This window comes from Magnolia sinica, chromosome 12 (genome assembly GCF_029962835.1).
Source record: "Magnolia sinica isolate HGM2019 chromosome 12, MsV1, whole genome shotgun sequence".
In the NCBI taxonomy this organism is placed as follows: domain Eukaryota; kingdom Viridiplantae; phylum Streptophyta; class Magnoliopsida; order Magnoliales; family Magnoliaceae; genus Magnolia; species Magnolia sinica.
In genome coordinates, this window is record NC_080584.1 from 18,320,104 (window position 1) to 18,340,760 (window position 20,657).

A 20,657-nucleotide genomic window follows, 5' to 3' on the forward strand; every position below is an offset into this window, starting at 1 on the left:
AACATCAAGATGGCCCCTAGGAAGGTTTCAACCGTGGGCGTCATTGATTTCTATGGTGAGTTCATTTGAGCTTTGGAAATGCATCATTCTTTGACTCATCACTTCAAATGATCTCTCCAAGTGGATGGATTGTGTGGATACAACACCATACATCACGGTGGGGCCCAAAGAACGTAGTCGTCATTTCGGTCGCTAGACTGGCTAGTGGGATTCAGTATCTAAGCCGCGTCCACTAATCGAATGGGACGCAGATAGAGCTGGGCATCGGACCGAGTCGAATCGGATTGGACCCAACTCGACCAGGTCCGAGTTCTACATCGCCTGACCCGAACTCGGTCAGATCCGGGACCGAGTCCAGGTCCTCAGACCCAATCCGATCCTAAATCCTGCTGACCTGAACCGATCCGAGTTCGACTCGGTCAGGAAAACAGAGTCGGAGCGAGTTGGGCAAAGTTCAAACCGTTCATTTTTGCCAATGGTGTGGAAATCATTATTCTCACTGTTTCTTATGGTGAGATCTACTTGATTAATAGATATACTTAAAATTTAGCATTAATCCCTCAAATGATCGGAAAAAACTGATGGACGGTGTGGATAAATCAAAAAATTTAAGATGGCCCCCACATAGTTTACTCAATGGATACAATATCCCATCGCGAAATCAGCTTCTCGAAGAAGCTTTGTACGAAGGGCAGCGGAGTATGGTAAGCGTACTGAGTAAACTCCGTGGGCCCCAGTGGCATTCATGCATTTTATCCACTCCGTCCATCTCTTTTGAAACATAATTTTAGAGCATTATCCCAAAAATGGAGTACATCCAAACTTCAGAAGGACCACACCACCGGAAACAGTGTGAATTGAACATCTACCGTTGAAAAATTCTCGGTGACAACAGAGGGTTTAGATCAAGCTGATATTTGTGTTTTCCCTTCATCCATGTGTTCTGATCTTATGAATAGGTTGGATGACAAATAAACATCATTGAGGGCTTAGAAAATTTTCAACGGTTGAAATCAATACTTCCACCTTTTTCAGTGGTATGGTCCACCTAAGTTTTGTATATGCATCAATTTTGGGTTGAACCCATAAAATGATCCGGCAAAACGAATGGACGGCGTGGATGAACTACATGCATTTGCGGTGGGCCCAACTGAGTTTACTCAGAATGATGAGAGTGTCCAAGAAATATAGCCTAATATAGGCTATGTAGCTAAACCAGCTATACGTACCTGCTCTAGGTACGTGGCGTGTGAGGACGAGCACTGACGCTCCTCGAGCTCCGAGTTGTACGAACGATTCAAAGGAGATCAAAGTTTTATGGGCCCCACAGTGATGTATTTTTATATCTACACCGTTCATCTATTTGTAGAGATCATTTTAGAGTATTATCCAAAAAAAAAATTTATGTCCAAAGATCATCTGGACCACACCATTACAAAGCAGCGGAGATAATGATTTTCACCATTAAACAATATGTAGATCCACATAACGTTTCTTTTCCATCCAATCTGTTCCATCCAATCTGTCCATAAGGTCACAAAGACCTGAATGAAGAGGAAAAGAAAATTATATTGATTCAAAACTTCTGTTAACCCAAAAAGAGCTTCAATGGTGGACGTTCAATCCCCACTGTCGTCCGTAGTGTGGTCCACTTAATAGTTATATCTGACTTTCTTTTTTTCCTCAAGCATTAATAAGATATTGCCAAATGAATGGACGGTTTGGATATAACACATACCTCGTGATCAGACCCACAAATCTCACTGACGTTACACCAGCTAATCTGCTTCGTATACCACCCGATCCGCTTCCGTCAGTTTGGGCCTGACTGACAAGACGATAGCCTGTAAGCACCTCCTTCCGCCAACCATCCTTCAACGAATCGGATTGCATACTGAGTAAACTTTGGCGGGCCCACCGTGAATGTATATGATCTATCCACGCCATCCATCCGTTTTTCCATCTTATTTTAATAGTTGAGACCAAAATTTAATCATACCCAAAGATCAAATGGACCATATCAAAGGAAAAAGTTGGAATAATGATTTCCACCATTGAAACCTTTTTAGGGCCACGGTGATGTTTATTTCTCATCAAACCTGTTCATACGATCACACAGACACGGATGAAGGGAAAAAAACAAATACAAGATTGATCCAACACTTCCGTGGCCCCCAAGAAATTTTCAACGGTAAATATTCAATTCACACAGTTTCCTGTGGTGTGGCCCATTTGAGGTCTATATATGCTTCATTGTTTTGGTCAAGCCTTAAAATTATCTGATAAAATAGATGAATGGTGTGGATAAAATGCATAAATCATGGTGGACCCCACAGAATTTACTCAGTAAGCTTAGGGAGCTGAGTTACGCAGTACACTGTCCGCTTCCCTTCTTCAATCAACGCTGCTGGGACTCTCTCTCCTGTACACAGCTACACACCATTTCAAGCCTCTGAACCCAACGGCAGAAAATGACGGATTTGATATACCAGAAGACAAACAGCTAGCCTTCTTCTTCAACAAAAAGAGAGAGGCGTATATATAGACAGATAAATATATATAAAGAGAGAGTTGGGTTTTTTGGCGCCGAATGAAAAAGCTAGGCGGTAAAATTTTTGTTTTTCGAAAATATGCATGGGCGGTAAATCTTTAAAGAGAAAGAGAATTTTGTAAAAATAAAGAGATGTGTACATCCCGGGTCGAGTCGGGTCGGGTCGGTTCGGACCCTTTCGATCCGGGTTTTCGGGTCGGTTCTGTCCGGATACACTACTATCCGAACCCAATCCGAAAAAAGATTGGATATAGATTTACAGACTCGATCAGGCCGATCTAGGCCGTCGGTTCTGTTCGGAACGATACCGAGTCGGGTCGGATCGGGTCGGACTTACCGGATCGGGTCCAATATGCCCACCTCTAGACGCAGATTAGCTACCCCTACTCAAGTGATGTCATTTTGTTATGTGAGCGCCCCATGATGTATGTGTTGTATCTGCACCGTCCATCCATTTGTAGAGATTATTTTAAGGCATGAGCCAAAGAATGAGATAGGTAAAAATCTGTAGTAGACTCCACCAATAAAACAGCGGTGGGAGTGACGCACACCGTTGAAACCTTTCTAAGGTCCACCGTAATGTTATTTGAGATCCAACCTGTTCATAAGTTAACAAAAGACATTAAAGGAAGGAAAAAGACAAATATTAGCTTGATCTAAATCTTTTGTAGTCCTTGGAAGTTTTTAACGGTGGGCGTCACTCTCTCCGCCATATTCTTTGGTAGGGTTCACTCGAGCTTTGGATCTTATTCATCCTTTGGATCATGCCGTAAAATTATATCTTCAAATGGACGGATGGTGTGGATACAAAACATACATCACGGTGGCACCCACAAAAGTTGGTGATGTCACTTCAATAGCAGCCAATTTGCTGCTCAACGTGTTAGTAGCTAACTCTCGTGTCGTAGATTCTCATTGGCCTCCATCATTTCTGATGACACGACCTCACAAAACATGCTGATCCACTCTCTCTCACGAGCAGATTGCCGACTAGGTATGTAACACCCTGATTTTCATAATTTGAGGAGGATCGCTCGAATACGAGAACCCAGGGGTTACATCATAAATGAAACTACCATACATCTAATTACTAACACAGTTCATAACATCAAAAGGTAACTACTATATAAATTAATAAAATGAGTTCATCATACATATAAATGCAAGTAAAGAAATGAAAGTGAGATCCCTCAGCAGGGGATTTTAATTACAGTACTTCAAATATCAACCAAGCATAAAGTCTGAAATATCAAAGCAGTAAATCCTAAGGTTTTAATGAAGCTCCTGCAGCTCGATTGCATCAGCATAAGGGTCCTCATCACCATACTCCTCCTCAGCAACACCACGAGCCCCATTATAGGTGTCGTCCATTGTTATACCCGTGTCTATTTGGTGCAACCGCACGATTGGGTGAGTAAAAACTCAATGAAAATTTTCCTCATAGATTCAACATGTCACATCATTCCAATATAGATTAACATAACATATTCGATTCATAAAGCAATACGGCTGCATATGCATGTGCATGGATGTATGAATATATGTTCAAGTCACAGATCTAGGGATGCACAACCAGCTGTCAAAAGAAAAGACCACCCGTGGTAGATTAACTACCTGGAAAAGGCCATGTGGACCGCCCACGATAGATTAACTACCTGGAAAAGGCCATATAAATGAGTGCACCCAAGGATGTCTAACTGTCTGGAAAAATATACGGGGTATGCCCGAGGAGGTCCTAAAATTCCGGAAAAGCCTCATGTAAAGGAGTGGCCCATAGTGGTGCAAACGCACATACCCTGATGGTCAAACTTAGGTAATAGCACCTTTAGCAACCCAATAAGATGTGACTTACGATGAACACTGGGTAAAGCTCTCATGTTATGCGTGGATGTTATGCACCATGACACTTATGTACATTTCTTTGATAGGATAGGAATGACCTTCAACTTGCAAGTAAGAAATATCCGTCCATTAATCATATATGGACTTCCAAATTTTCTTTACATCCAAAGGAGGGCTCACCAAGCGTCAGGTAAAGTTTCAACTGAGCTCGTATCATTTGAATTATTTAAGAGCCCTCTTATATCCCTAATAGAGCCGTCTTACATACATTCTTCATACAATTCATAATTTAATATATAAAATAACAATTGTAAGGCTCGAGTCGTGCCATTGGAATTATATTCATGATGTAGAGATAACAAGAGAAATTCTAATATTATGATAAATCCATAACAACTATGCAAAATGGAATTTTAATCATTATTTATTATACTACTTGAAAATCAGTTCTCATTTCACATTCTGTAGAAACTACGCACATGATGGTGTGAAGTAAACTAGGAACTAGAGAATATAGAAAGTCATGGAGTAATTTTTCTCTACATAGTTTATAGAATAACTTAGCATGAAAGTTTCCTCTTCTCATCATGTGTAGTGGAAGTCTATTCATAGGCAATTGATTATAAATGTGGCATGGAAATTATAAAACAAGACTTTCTACACATAGTTAAGAGAAATGACATTAAAAGATCACTTCATAAAAATTAACTCAACTAGGGATTAGAAATATGCAACTAGGACCAATGCTTCTCTAAACTTCTTCACACTGGGGACTTATTCTATATGGAAATTAATGAATAGAAGGAGCTATGAGGGATGCTCCTCACCTTGATGTTGATCTTGATTCGTTGTTCTTACAAGATGAGTTCAAGAGACTTGTTCTTGGAGTTGATTGAAGGGGATTATCCTTCAAGGTGGCAGTGGCTAACAGTACCTAAGTCATTACAAGGTTCCAGGGAGTCAATACCGAGTTGACTCAGTTGAACATCTCATCCCACAACTAGTTGATTTTCCATTGGAGAAAACCCACCCGTTGTAGAAATCTGATGTTAAGGTCTTGGATGTATAGTGAATGCTTGAGGCTTCAGGTAGGGATATGTCCTAGTTGTTTAATTCAGGGGTTTATCACTGAGTTAACTCAGCTAGGTATTTAGGCATCAGGTAGTTTAGACGTACAACCTTAACAGAGGTAAGTTCGGTAAAGATACCTGTGTTGAGGTCGGTTTTAGAGGCTGAACCAGAAGGGTCCTCAGATCCGACTTGCGTCAAGGTTTTACCTGAAATGTAGTTGAGTCTATAACTTAGTAACCACTCAACTCAGTCGATTCTTTCAACAATTTGGTGTGATACTCCAGCAGTGACCAAGATTGACTTGAGATACTCGATGGTGTGGTTGTATTGGGGCAAACCGACGATTGCCATGGAGTCAGATCAGGGTTTTCACCCTAGGAAGTATAGTTGAGTCAACTCTAGACCGAGTTGAGATGACTGTGAACACAGTCGGCCGAGCAAATGGATTTCGACAATAACTGAGGAAAGATTGATGAGGTTACCTGATCAGGGGCATGGTACGAGCGTTGGAAGGGGTCTGATACGTCGAAAGTCGGGATTACTTCTCTTAAACCCGGTTCTGATCCCTGTTTTGAGGTGAAACAGTAGCTAGGAATTCATCTTAGCCGGTTCTCCCAGACTCTCTCTCAGCTTTCTCTCTCCACTCACCCTGCTTCTTTCTCTCTTACAATTTCCTTCCTCACCCTTAGCTTTCTCTTAAAAGCTAGACCACTCGAGCTGAGTCGAGTTGCTACAAAGCTTGCAACTCGCCCCAGCGGCGCCAAAAATCTCTTTCTCTCACTCTAACTATTTCTTTCCTTCTGTTTTCCTTGGGATTCGCCTTAACACACGGCTTTATATAGCTATTCCATTTATGGAGGGTTACTTAGCTAATCATGAAGATTAACGTGGAGAGAACTTGAGTTAGCCGAGGTTGGCTAGCTATCCAAATCTCCTTATGCATTAGTTCTTGTGCCAGGGCCACAATGCATTAGTTCTTGTGCCCAGGCCACAAAACTTTCTTGATATATTTTAAATGGGGTGGGCCACACGATGAACGGTCTGGATGCATGAAAAGTCTAGTCTTTTAAGATGTGGGTCAACTGGCCAGATTGGAGAAGATGGCTCCCTTGCCATGGTAAATTTACAACCAGCGGTCAATCTGAGGATCGGTGACATTTAAATGGCTTGGATTATCCTCATGAGGCTTGTGGGGTCTATTATGTGGTGACAGATGGGCCATTGATGACACATTTGCTAATAATGGGTTCGGTTCGAGACGTGGCTGCGACTCGTCAATATCTCGCTTGCTTACGAGATTTTGGTGACATCCCTAATCCCAATGCCCTGGGTTAACTCGAGAGAAGCTTCCATAGGCCAACGATCGGATGAGATGGGTTGTAGGTGTGTATTTCTGGAAATGGTAGGGCTGATGGGGCTCTTGCTGCGTGCGTGGTTTCCGTCTGATAGTTTCCAATGGTTGGATTCACTAGCAAAGTAGAGGACGTGGATTTCTTCCCCTCGTCAGTGTCTTCCTTTCGTAATGTTCGACTGGTCGTTGCTTAAGCTTGCGCAGGTGACTTTCAATCATGGATCTAAGCATGGTTAGGCTCGGTGGGACCCTATCTATCAAATGGACGGTCCGGATTTAGCTTATGTATTCGGAAGGGTGGCCGTTTGCATCGTTAAACAGACATTTAGGTTTGAACGAGCATCGAGCGGGAGGAAATTTTAAAATTCCCTAATCTCGCGATTTCTATCAGGTCAAAGCTCATTTGACCCGGTATGAGAACTCCGTGCGCGACGTGTGCACACTATCTGTGCACATGCACAGATTAGATGTGGCGTCCACGACATGACCTCGCCCGATCCACACCGTCCATTCATCTCGTGAGGTCATTGAATGCCTAAAGTGGGAGTTTTGGTAGGTCCTGATCGATTGTAGATGGGCTCTGAGTGGTCCATTTATCTTACAAGGTTATGAATCATTCTGGACTGAAGATCAGTCTACTTCCACTCTTGTAAGGGATCGCACTAGGAGATTTAGTGTTGATTATTTTAGTTAGACGGTTAGTTTTCATTTAGTTGTGTTAGTGAGTATCACGGGGGGTGTTTAAAGCCAGATGGTTGCTTTTAGTTGGATTGTTTATTTTAAGTGGGGTGGTTTATTCCATTTCAAATTGAAATTTATGCTAAAAATTTGAGGGTCATTATAATCTCCCCTCATAACAAAAAAAATTTCGTCCTCGAAATTGTACATAACGCTTCCACGTTGCTTCCTTGACTCCATGACGTTACCAAAGAACCTTCACTAATGGAATGGTCTTGGTATGCAAAATTTGTTCCTTGTGATCTAGGATGCGAAAGGGACTTCTATGTTGTTGGCATCGTCGTTTAACTCGATCTCTTCCCAGCTGATGATATGAGATGCATCCGGTTCATATTTCTTTAATATAGATATGTGAAAGACATTATGAACATTGACAAACTTTGGTGGTAGAGCTAGGCGGTAGGCAACGACTCCAACCCTGTCCATGATTTCGAAGGGCCTAATGAATTGGGGAGAGAGCTTCCCTTTCTTCCCGAATCGCATGACGCCTAGGAGAGATCTTCAAGAATACGTGATCACCAACTGTAAATTCTAGGTCTCATCCACGATTGTCTGCATAACTCTTCTGCCTGCTCTAAGCCATGCGTAGGATTATTCGGATTAGGTCAATCTTCTCTATAGTTTCTTAGACTATCTCTGGTCCCAATAAGCTCCTCTCTCCAACTTCAGCCCAGCAATGTGGTGCTTGACAAGGTCGTCTGTATAGAGCTTTGAACGGTGCCATGCCAATGCTAGTTTAAAAACTGTTGTTATAAGCGAATTTTGCAAGATGGATATGCTCGTCCCTACTGCCCATGAAGTCTAACATACAGGCTCTCAACATGTCTTTTAGCACCTGATTTACCCTTTTAGTCTGACCGTCTGTTTGGGGGTGAAATGTTGTGCTAAATTTTAACTTTGTACCTAATTCTTCTTGTAGCCTTTTCCAAAAGGTGGAGGTGAACCTAGTGTCATGATCTAACACAATTTCCGGTAGAATACCGTATGCACGAACAATCTCCCAAATATACAACTTAGCCAAGTCATCAACCTAATTACTTACACATATAAGGAGGAACCGGGCTGACTTGGTCAGTCTGTCAACTATCACCCAAATGGAGTCATGGTAATTCCCACGTGTCTTTGGAAGTCCCGAGATGAAGTCCATGCTGATATAGTCCCACTTCCATTTAGCAAGGGGCAAAGGTTGCAAAAGGCCTGGCGGCTTGAGGTGTTCTGCCTTTATTTACTAGCAGGTGAGGCATTTTGCTACGTATTCTGCAATATCATGCTTCATATTCTCCCACCAGTACTGTCGCCTGACATCCCGATACATCTTTATACTACCAGGGTGAATGGTGAGACGGGATTTATGTGCTTCGCCCAGTATTACCTGTTTTAATTTCGGTACTTTTGATGCATAGATATGGCCTTGGTATCTCAGGCGTCGTCTGAACTGACATACCAGTCCTGCATTCCTTCACTTTCACACCTTAGTCTCAGTTTCTTCAGTGATTCATCCTGATCTTGAGATTCAATGATGTGACGAATCAAGGCTGGTTCCACAACCAATGAAGCTACTAGAATACTTGGTCCTCTAAAAGATAATTGTACATCATTATCCCGAATGAAATCCAGCATCTCTCCTACTCTTATCATGAGACCAGCCATAACTTCATGATTTCTCTTTCGACTCAAGGCATCCGCCACGAGGTTTGCCTTGCCAGGATGATAGGATACTTCAAATTTAAAGTCCTTCAGTTTTTCCATCCGTCGACGCTACCGCATGTTCAGATCTTTCTAAGTGAAGATATACTTTAGGCTCTTGTGATCGTAAAATAATTCGAATTCTTCCCCATATAAGTAGTGTCTCCAGATCTTCAAGGCAAAGAGCACTGCAACGAGCTCCAGATCATGGTAGGATAATTCTCTTCATGTTTCTTCAACTGCCTGGAAGCATAAGCAATCACCTTCTCATTCTGCATGAGTACGCATCCTAGCCCTGTCTGCGATGCATCACTATAGACCACATACTTGGCCCCTACTTCTGGGAGTGTAAGCACGGGGGCGTGGTGAGTATTTTCTTAAGCTCCTAGAAAGATGTTTTTGCTTTATCATTCCAACTAAATTTCACGTTCTTCTTAGTCAACTGGGTTAGGGGTAGGGCGATATGAGAGAATTCTTTTATGAACTGCTTATAGTTGAAAATGCCCTGGTTTGTCAATTAGCATGAGCGTTGAGTCAGCAAGACAAAAGAGCCCCATAGGAAGATCGTTCAAGCGTCTACCTCAACAGGATGTGTGCCCGAACTTGCCAAAGGTAAACCTTAGCCTCACATCGCATGTCCCAAAACACTAGGCATATAAAACCCTTAAAATTGAATAGAACATCCTAGGGTTTTTGGTTTGAAAACTTTTTTTTTTTAAATCAGGAAAATCTTTAAGTTTTCGACCTTTGTCGATTTATCGATACATGTCACGATTAAATCGAACCTTTATCGATTTATCAATACATGACACGATTAAATCGAACCCTGTTATCGATGTCCTCGAGGAGAACTCTGGACTGAATTATCGATGAATCGATAAAATGTTCGATATCATCGAATTTTGAATCTCGAGTCCGTCGAGTTGACTTGATAAAATTGACATCTGGTCTGTTATGTCCAAAATACTACTAAGGAAAATCATGTGATTCTCGATATATCGAAGGGCTCCTCAATATCCTCGGAATTCAAATCTCAATGATATCAGTAGATCTTTGATGATATCGGATTGGGACACAAATCTATCCAGCAAGTTTTCAGGTTAATTTTTCTCGTATCGAGGATCACTCGATAAAATCGATATTCAAATATCGATCATATCGAGGCGTGGTCGATGTCATCGAAATAGGACATAAACTGTTGAGTAAGCTGATAGGAAAATTCCTTGGAATTATCGATGAATTGATACTGTCATTGATATCATTGATATTCAAATTTTGATGATATCAAGTGATGCTCAATCATATCTTATACCTGATATGTTTAAAAGGCAAGCGCTCTCACATTTTCAAATGTCAAGGAATCAAACCTTGTGTCGATGAAATCGGAGTTCGAAATTCGATGACATTAAAAGATGTTTGATTTCCTCGACTAGTTGGTAAAAAGTTTCAAAAGCGTTTAACAGTTGAGTTCATATCATCGAGTGGCCAGTCGATGCTATCGAGAGTATACGCTCGATGATATCAACCAGGTTCGATGATATCGAACTCTGTAAAAAATATAACCGTTTTATATCCATTGAAACCTTTTGCCTATTTAATGAGAGCTTGCCCTTGGTTGTTGGTAGAGAAAATAGAGAGTGCTTTTGACTGTTTAACCCCAGATCATATACCCTAAGCCTTTTCTCTCATGGAAGTTCATCCTCCAATCCACCCTCATCATTGACATTCAATAGAGTTGATTGGGGAATGAACTTCCGCATTCAAGGATCTTGCAGCTATCATCTTAATGAAAAATTATTAAGCTGGGATGCCTTAAATGCATAGATGATTGGAATCGCTTTGTCTCCTTTATAGAAAAATATCTAATAAAGTAGGATTTCATCATAACCTTGACCCAACCCGTCGCCTTACATTGGTACATCATCTGAGTTGCGATTCAAGGGAGCTGAAGATTCTTCGTTGTCAAAGGAGGAGATCTTCATCAATATGCTTAATGAGGCTCATCTACTTATTTGTAAGTTATTAGAGTCGACCCTTGTGATCATTCCTTTTGTAGGATTGGGTCTAAGGTGTTTCTCACCCCTTTCAAGTCCTCATACGAGGCCTCCGACAAGAGTGTACGTGGTAGGTGCTTTGTGTTGACCCTTGCTCTGTGGAGAGCATAAACTCTTAGGTCCTTGTGTAGGTCCTTGACCTGTGTGGTCTAAAACTTGGGTGTTATGTGTTGACCCTTGCTCATGGGAGCATAAACTGGTGAGGTTCCTTGTGTGGATCATTGGCCTATGTTGCCTAAAAGTTCGGTGTTGTGTGTTGACCCTTGCTCCTATGTGGGGCATAAACTTGTGTCATGTAGACACGTTAGAGTCAACCTAGTGTAGGTTGTACTGGTTTGAGGTGAACCTGATTTGAAACCTCCATTAGTGAGATCTGGTACACTCAAGGGTTAAGTGCGTCCGCTGGAAGTGGAGTAGATAAGTAGTCGAACCACTATAAAAACACTATGTTTGAGATTGTTATTTTCTTCTATTACTTGTGTGATTTTCTTAAATGTTTTCATATTTGATTATCTGAGATCACATCTCACACACAGTTACATCCATCATAAACTATGATTTGCATCTTGTTTATCTTTCAAATAGTTTTTATTACTGGATCTTCTATTTGGCTTAGAAGCCATTAGAGTTACTTTAAAGAAATCTTGATGCATGCATATTTTCTTAGGATAAGATTGATAGGATTTTAAATTACCATAAAATACTAAAAAGTCCTATTCACCCCCCTCTAGGACATATTGGCATATTCCCACTTCAACTAAAGCGGTCATTACCGCAATTTCAATTGGTATCAAAGAGGTTCTCTCTTAAGGGCTTAACCGCCTAGAGAGTGATCTTGACTAAAGTTGAAATCATGTCCAAAAGTGTAGTAGAGGGTGAGACACATCTGAAAAAATTACCTAGTAATCCATACTGCTCTGAAAGTTGGCAATAGTTCAAAATGGTATCTTGACAGTAGGTGCTCCAGACACATGACTGGTGATCACACTCACTTTTGTGAGTATTTAGACTTTGATAGTGGATCAATCACTTTTGGGGATGGTAGCTCCGCCAAAATTATCGGACAAGGAACTATAGCTGTACCAGGTCTTCCAAAAATCAAAAATGTTCTCAATGTAGAAGGTCTAAAACATAATATCCTTGGTATCTCCCAAATTTGTGACAAAGAGCATTTGGTCACATTCTCAAACGATGTGTGTAAAATCTTAGATCATACAGGAAAATCTATCATAAAAGGTTTACGTACAAGTGATAATAGCTATATTATTGAAAGTACAAATGAGAGTGTATTATTTACAAAATGTAATATGGCTATAAAGAGTGAATCAAAATTATGGCACCAAAGGTTGGGACATGTTCACTACTGAAATTTAGCGAAGTTAAGTTAAAAAAATTTGGTTAGAGGACTTCCCAAGATTGGAAAAGAAGAAAAAGTTGTATGTGGTGATTGTCTAAAAGGTAAACAGATAAAAGTCGGTCACAAAAAGATAACCATCATAGCAACAACAAAACCTTTGGATCTATTACATATGGACCTAGTTGGTCCCACTAAAGTGGAAGTCATGGCAGGAAAAGATATTTCCTAGTAGTAGTAGATGATTACACTAGATTTACTTGGGTTGCATTTCTTCGGGAAAAATCTGATGCCTTTGATGAATTTGTAATTTTGGCAAAGCGACTTCAAAATGAAAAAGGATATTGCATAAATCGCATTAGGAGTGATCATGGTGGTGAATTTGAAAATGAGTGATTTGAAAGGTATCATGATGAGAAAGGAATCTGTCATGAATTCTCTGCACCAAAAATCCCACCGCAAAATAGAGTTGTTAAAAGGAAAAATTGAGTACTATAGGAAATGGGGTCAGTTATGTTGAATGGAAAAGATATGGCAAAGAGTTTCTGGGCTAAAGCTATCAACACTGCGTACTACATCATAAATAGAGTTTATCTTATAGCAGGTTTGAACAAAACTCCATACAAACTATGGTATGAAAGACAACCTAGTGTGAAATACTTTTGTATTTTTGGAAGTAAATGTTATATCTTAAGAGACAGAGATCACCAAGGGAAATTTGAGTCTAAAAGTGATGATGGTATCTTTCTAGGGTATGCCTTGAATAGTCGTGCTTATAGAGTGTACAATCTAAGGACCCTCACTATTCAAGAGTCAGTCAATGTGGTGATCGATGACTAGTCCCATAAAGAAGACAACCCTTTGAATGAATTAGAAGATGATGTAGATTCATACATTCTAGATAAATTAGATAACAAATCTCCATCATCTAATGAACCACAACCATCATCCAACATACCCATCATTAAGGATCACCATCGAGAGTAAATCATTGGAGATCATAATGATAGTGTAAGAACTCAATGGCAGATAGAAAATATCTATAGTCATTTCTACTTTACCTGAAAGATTGAACCCAAGAATATTGTGGAAGCTCTTCAAGATGAATATTGGATAGATGCTATGCAAGAAGAATTTCAACAATTTCAAAGAAATAAGGTATGATAATTGGTTTCCAGGCCACTTAATACAAATGTCATTGGAACCAAATGGGTCTTCAAGAATAAATCCGATGAATCTGGCAATGTGATCAGGAACAAAGCAAGGCTAGTAGCTCAAGGGTATTCACAGATAGAAGGCATTGATTTTGAGAAAACATTTGCTCCTGTAGCTCGTCTTGAGTCTATCATAATACTCATATCTGTTGCATGTGCGTTGAAATTTAAACTATTTAAAATAGACGTAAAAAGTGCATTTCTTAATGGGGATCTTGATGAAGAAGTTTATGTAGAACAACCTAAGGAATTTTCAGATCCTAAGTATCCTCATCATGTTTATCGTCTGAACAAAGCACTTTATGGTCTTAAACAAGCACCACGTGCTTGGTATGAACGATTGACGAAATTTCTTTTGGATAATAAATTTTACAGTGGAAATGTAGATAAAACACTATTCACTGAAAAGACAAAGGATTCATTGGTCATTGCACAAATCTATGTGGATGATATAGTCTTTGGTTCAACATGTGAAGATACTGCATACAAATTCGCCGATCTCATGAAATCAGAATTTGAAATGAGTATGGCTGGCGAATTGAACTTCTTTTTAGGCTTACAAGTGAAGCAGTTAAATGATGAAATCTTCATATGTCAAACCAAATATGCAAACAACTTGGTGAAAAGATTTGGGCTTGAATCTGGTCGTACTTATCATACTCCTATGAGCACTACACTCAAACTCTCCAAAGATGTTAATGGCAAAAGTGTGGATCAACATCTCTATCGGAGTATGATAGGAAGCCTACTATATCTCACAGCCAGTCGTCCAGATATATCTTTTAGTGTGGGAGTGTGTGCTTGGTATCAGGCAGATCCTAAGGAATCCCACCTAACGACTGTTACGAGAATCATCAAATACATAACAGGAACTACCTCTTTCGGCCTATGGTATCCATTTGAAACATCCACCACCATTGTTGGATACTCTGACGCCAATTGGGCTGGAAATTTGGATGATCGAAAATCAACAAGTGGAGGATGTTTTTATGTTGGAAATTGTCTGGTCTCTTGGCAGAGCAAGAAGCAAAATTCAATATCCCTGTCCATTGCCGAGGTTGAATATATTGCTGCAGGTAGTTGCTATGCACAACTCCTTTGAATGAAACAAATGCTGTTAGATTATGGGATTGAGCAACCCACAATGAGTCTTTTCTGTGACAACACAAGTGCTATCAACATCTCAAAAAATCTTGTTCAACATTCTCGGACCAAAAACATATTGACATCCATCATCATTTTATCTGAGAACTTATTGAAGATAAGATTATTGTGTTGGATTATGTGTCTACAGAAAAGTAACTTGTCGATATCCTAACAAAACCTCTTGATGCAAACAGGTTTAGTGATCTTCAAAAATCAATCGGAATATGTGCTCTTTGATGATGTCTTAGTAAAAATGGTTCAAATAGGTAAATCTTCAAACTGAGATATTCATTGTTAATTATCAGCAGTAAGTCTAAACTTCATGAATTAACCATGTTAGCTATGGGAACAAGAAATACTACATCATTCACATACTCGATGATATCTAGTTGCTTTCGATATCATCGATATTCAAATGTCGATGATATCGACATTCACTATCGATGAAATCGATGGCTCTCGGGAATACAATGTTATAACCGTCAGTCCTTCCCAACGGTCAGACTACCTCAATATCTGTTGAATATTTGTGTCTTCCCAACGGTCATCGGCACAATCTTCGATATCTTTATGAGCCTGATTTCGATGCCATCGATGAGGTATCGATATAATCGAAGACCCTGCTATAAAAGAGAAGCGAGCATTCGATTTAAATCAACTCATTCCTTCTCTTTTCTGGTTGTTTCTTCCTACCTTTACCTATCTTTTTGGGCTCTTCTCATAGATAAACCATGGTAAAAAGCAAAGGTAAGAATCTTCCTTAATCGTCAAAATAAAAAATAAGCAACCAGAATCCAGTCAGTCTCATCCCAATCTGGTGGAAGGGGTTCCAGCTATAGTAGTTGAACGCCTTGTCCTTAACAGTGCCATTGAACCATTTGGGGTGGATCTTTTCTTGGATGCGATAGGGTGGCAAAATATCCTAAATCTTAATAGACCCTATCAACTTGGATTTAATGAATTCTTCAATAGCTGTCATATCATTCGTGATAATCCTCCTTGTATTCAAATTGAAATTGTGCATCACTCAAAACTCATTACTCCCATCACTCTTGCACGTCTTCTAAACCTCGAAGTCACTCGAATCCCTGTAACAAATCAGAATCTAAATGGGTTGGGTATTTGGGGGGAGATAACATGCGCATTATGCCATGGCACCATTGTTCCCCGGAATGATGAAAATTCTCTTCACATCAATAACCTTAGACCCTCTTTTAAAGTTCTCCAAAGCATCCTAGGGACTGATGTGTATCCATGTGATGTAAAGGGTAGTCATCTTACTCCCTTTGTGCTAAATGTCCTCTATGATGTGTATCAAAAGATCCAAGTGTGCCTTCCAACCCTTCTTTTAGGGCAGCTCATTCGTATAATTTGAGGCGATCATCGGGATACGCTACCCTTTCCTGCACTCACATGCAAACTTGCTCATTATGTGGGCCTCCCAGCCACATAGATGTTGTTCATCCAGAAGCATGGTTCGATGATGATATAGTCCAAGAGGCACAACAGTTATGCTTCACTTCCTCTCTTCCAGCGAATAGTCCTCCCGTATAGCCGGCTAGAAATAATGATCAACCCTCATATCCACCTGCACCATGGGGATCCAATCGTATGCCATTGCTCAGTCTGGAGTCCATCACCAATCGCCGGGATCATCACCTTGAATGTCATCTACTTACCGGGCTGGCCGGTATTGAGGAATGTCTTTACAACTGTGAAAGGCGTCTCACAGCAATTGAGGATAAAGTTGATGCCCTCCTGCATACCAGTCAGTAAGTAGTGGACTTGCTTACCAATGGCGACACTCACGGACGTTAGGTGCCAATTGGGAGGTGTGATGTCACTGCGGCTATATCTGGACATTTCAGCTAACTTCTTTCTGGTGTCCGCATATAGTTCTTCTTTTTGTTGTGCTCATGTTTGGGCCAGATTGGTTGGTTTTTGTTTTTTTTAAATGGATGTTGCACAACTGCCAAGCTTAGGCAGTTCGTCTTTTGGATATTTTTTAATCATGGCTATGTGATGATTCCTATATATATATATATATCTGCTACCATATTATACTTTGATGTTCTGTGAAATACCGGCATGACTTATATATATATATATCTGCTACCATATTATACTCTGATGTTCTGTGAAATACCGGCATGACTTGTGATTGTCTTTTTCTCCTGCATATTCCCTGCTTGGTCTTGATCTTTATCTCCATATTATTATTATTTGATCATTCCACTGCTCTCCTTTGATCTAATATGCATACATGTTTTCTACAAAGAGATGTCCTTTTACATCTATCTATTCTGCTTATGCAATTTTTTTTTTCTCCCATATGCTTCAACTTCAGTCAATATCCATTATTATATTACCCTTTGTCAATGATTGACAAAAAGGGGGAGAACAAATCCACACCCCAAAGGAAAATTGTGTATCTGTTTGTGAATGGTGGTACAGGTGATAGGGGGAGCAATTGCAAGAAGACAGGGGAAGATTGTGTAAAGTTCATGTACACACACTGTAGGGTGTTAGTTTAGAAGTTGTTCTAGGGTGTTTTGGTGTTTTGTCACGTAATTGACAAAGGAGGAGATTGAAGGTGCCCTAGTTTGTCAATTAGCGTGAGCGTTGAGTTAGTAAGACAAAAGAGCCCCATAGGAAGATCATTTAAGAGTCTGCCTCAATAGGATATGTGCATGAACTCACCAAAGGTAAACCTTAGCCTCACATCTCATGTCCCAAAACAACATGTATATAAAACCCTTAAAATTGAATAGAACATCCTAGGGTTTTTGGTTAGAAAACTTTTTTTTTTCAAAATCAAGAAAATCTTTAAGTTTTCTACCTTTGTCGATTTATCGCTACATGGCTCAATTAAATCAAGCCCTATTATCGATGTCCTCGAAGCTCACTCAATATTATCGAAATGAAGAATTAAGATGTCCAGCAACCACAAAGAACTCTGAATTGAATTATTAATGAATCGATAGACTATTCGATATTATCGAATTTTAAATCTCGAGTTCATCGAGTCGACTCGATAAAATCAACATCTAGTTTGTTGTGTCCAAAACACTACTAAGGTAAATCATATGATTCTCGATATATCGAAGGGCTCCTCAATATCCTCGGAATTCAAATCTCAATAATATCGGTAGACCTTTGATGATATCGGATTGGGACACAAATCTATCCAGCAAGTTTTCAGGTTACTCGAGTTCATCGAGTCAACTCGATAAAATCAACATCTAGTTTGTTGTGTCCAAAATACTGCTAAGGTAAATCATGTGATTCTCGATATATCTAAGGGCTCCTCGATATCCTCAGAATTCAAATCTCAATGATATCGGTAGACCTTCGATGATATCGGATTGGGACACAAATCTAATCTATTTAGCAAGTTTTCATGTTAATTTTTCTCATATCGAGAATCACTAGATAAAATCGATAATTCAAATATCAATCATATCGAGGCGTGGTCGATGTCATCGAAATAGGACATAAACTGTCCAGTAAGCTGATAGGAAAATTCCTTGGAATTATCGATGAATCGACACTGTCATCAATATCATCGATATTTAAATTCCGATGATATCGAGTGATGCTCAATCATATCTTATACCTGATATGTTTCAAAGGCAAGCACTCTCACATTTTCAAATGTCGAGGAATCAAACCTCTTGTTGATGAAATCGTAGTTTAAAATTTGATGAGATTGAAGCATGTTCGATTTTCTCGACCAGTTGGCAAAAAGTTTCAAAAGCGTTTGATAGTTGAGTTCGTATCATCGAGCGGCCAGTCGATGCTATCGAGAGTATACGCTCGATGATATCGACCTAGCTCGATGATATCGAACTCTGTAAAAAATATGACCATTTTATATCCGTTGGAACCTTTTGCCTATTTAATGAGAGCTTGCCCTTGGTTATTAATAGATAGAGAGTGCTTTTGAGTGTTTAACCCCAGATCATATAGCCTAAGTCTTTTCTCTCATGGAAGTTCATCCTCCAATCCACCCTCATCATTGACATTTAATAGAGTGGATTGGAAAATGAACTTCCGTATTCAAGGATCCTACAGCTACCTTCTTAATGGCAAATCATTAAGCTGAGATTCCTTGAATGCATAGATGATTGAAATTGCCTTTATAAGAAAATATTTAATAGAGTAGGATTCCATCATAATCTTGACCTAATCCGTCGCCTTACATTGGTACATCCTTTAATTTGCGATTCAAGGGAGCTGAAGATTCTTCATCGTCAAAGGAGGAGATCTTCATTAACATGTTTAATGAGGCTCATCTACTTATCTGTAAGTCATTAAAGTCCAGAGGACCTTTGTGATTATTCCTTTTGTAGGATTGGGTCTAAGGTTCTCACCCCTATTAAGTCCTCATAGGAGGCTTCTGAAGGGAGTGTACATGGTAAGTGCTTTATGTTGACTCTTGTTCTGTGGAAAGCATAAACTCTTAGGTCCTTGTGTCGGTCCTTGACCTTTGTGATTTAAAACTTGTATGTTGTGTGTTGACCCTTACTCATGAGACCATAAATTGGTGAGGTTCCTTGTGTGGATCCTTAGCCTGTATGGCCTAAAAGTTAGGTGTTGTGTGTTGACCCTTGCTCCTATTAGGGCATAAACTTGTGTCGTGTAGACATGTTAGAGTCAGCCTAGTGTAGGTTGTACTGGTTTGAGGTGAACCTGATTTGAAACCTCCGATTTAAGGTGAACCTAATGTGAAACCTCCATTAGTGAGATCCGTTACACTCAAGGGTTGAATGCGTCTGTCGGAAGTGGAGTAGACAAGTAGTCGAACCACTATAAAAATAACTGTATTTGAGATTGTTATTTTCTTCTATTACTTGTGTGATTTCCTTAAATTTTTTTATATTTGATTATCTGAGATCACATCTCACACACAGTCACATCCATCATAAACTATGATTTGCATCTTGTTTATCTTTCAAATAGTTTTTATGACTGGATCCTCTATTTGGCTTGGAAGCCATTAGAGTTACTTTGAAGAAATCTTGATGCATACATATTTTCTCAGGATAAGATTGATAGGATTTTAAATTACCATAAAATACTAAAAAGTCCTATTCACCCCTCTCTAAGACATATTGGTGTTGAGGGTCAAATGTTGCATATTAGACCCCATTTATTACCTAGATTTACGAGCATGATATTGTTTAATGCCCTGCTTTAAACATGTTTGTGATGTAAGGTGTTTTTAGGAGTTTGGACTACAAAAAAGTGCTAAAAATATGAAATTAACACTCTGATGACACCAAGGCAAGAAACAGACTCTAGGGGACTAAGATCGAGGATTTACACGCCGGAGATCAGAGAAATTCGAGCCATTCACCTTAAATAGGCCTAAAAGACATCTAGAATGCACGATTACAAGGTTCCCACCATCTGATTGGCTCAAAACTTTATACAGGGCCTGAGGACTCTAAATTAACCGTACACGTCGAATTTCAGCCAGTGGATCCCTCTGAAAGTGGCCCGACGGACAGATCAGCCCATAAACTATTGATTTCGGGCCCACCTATTATCCGGATATGCTTGAAAATTGGTCTTGACGGGTTAAATGCTATGACAGAATGGATGGACGAAGCAGATCTATTAAAACATCACAGTGAGACCCATGTGC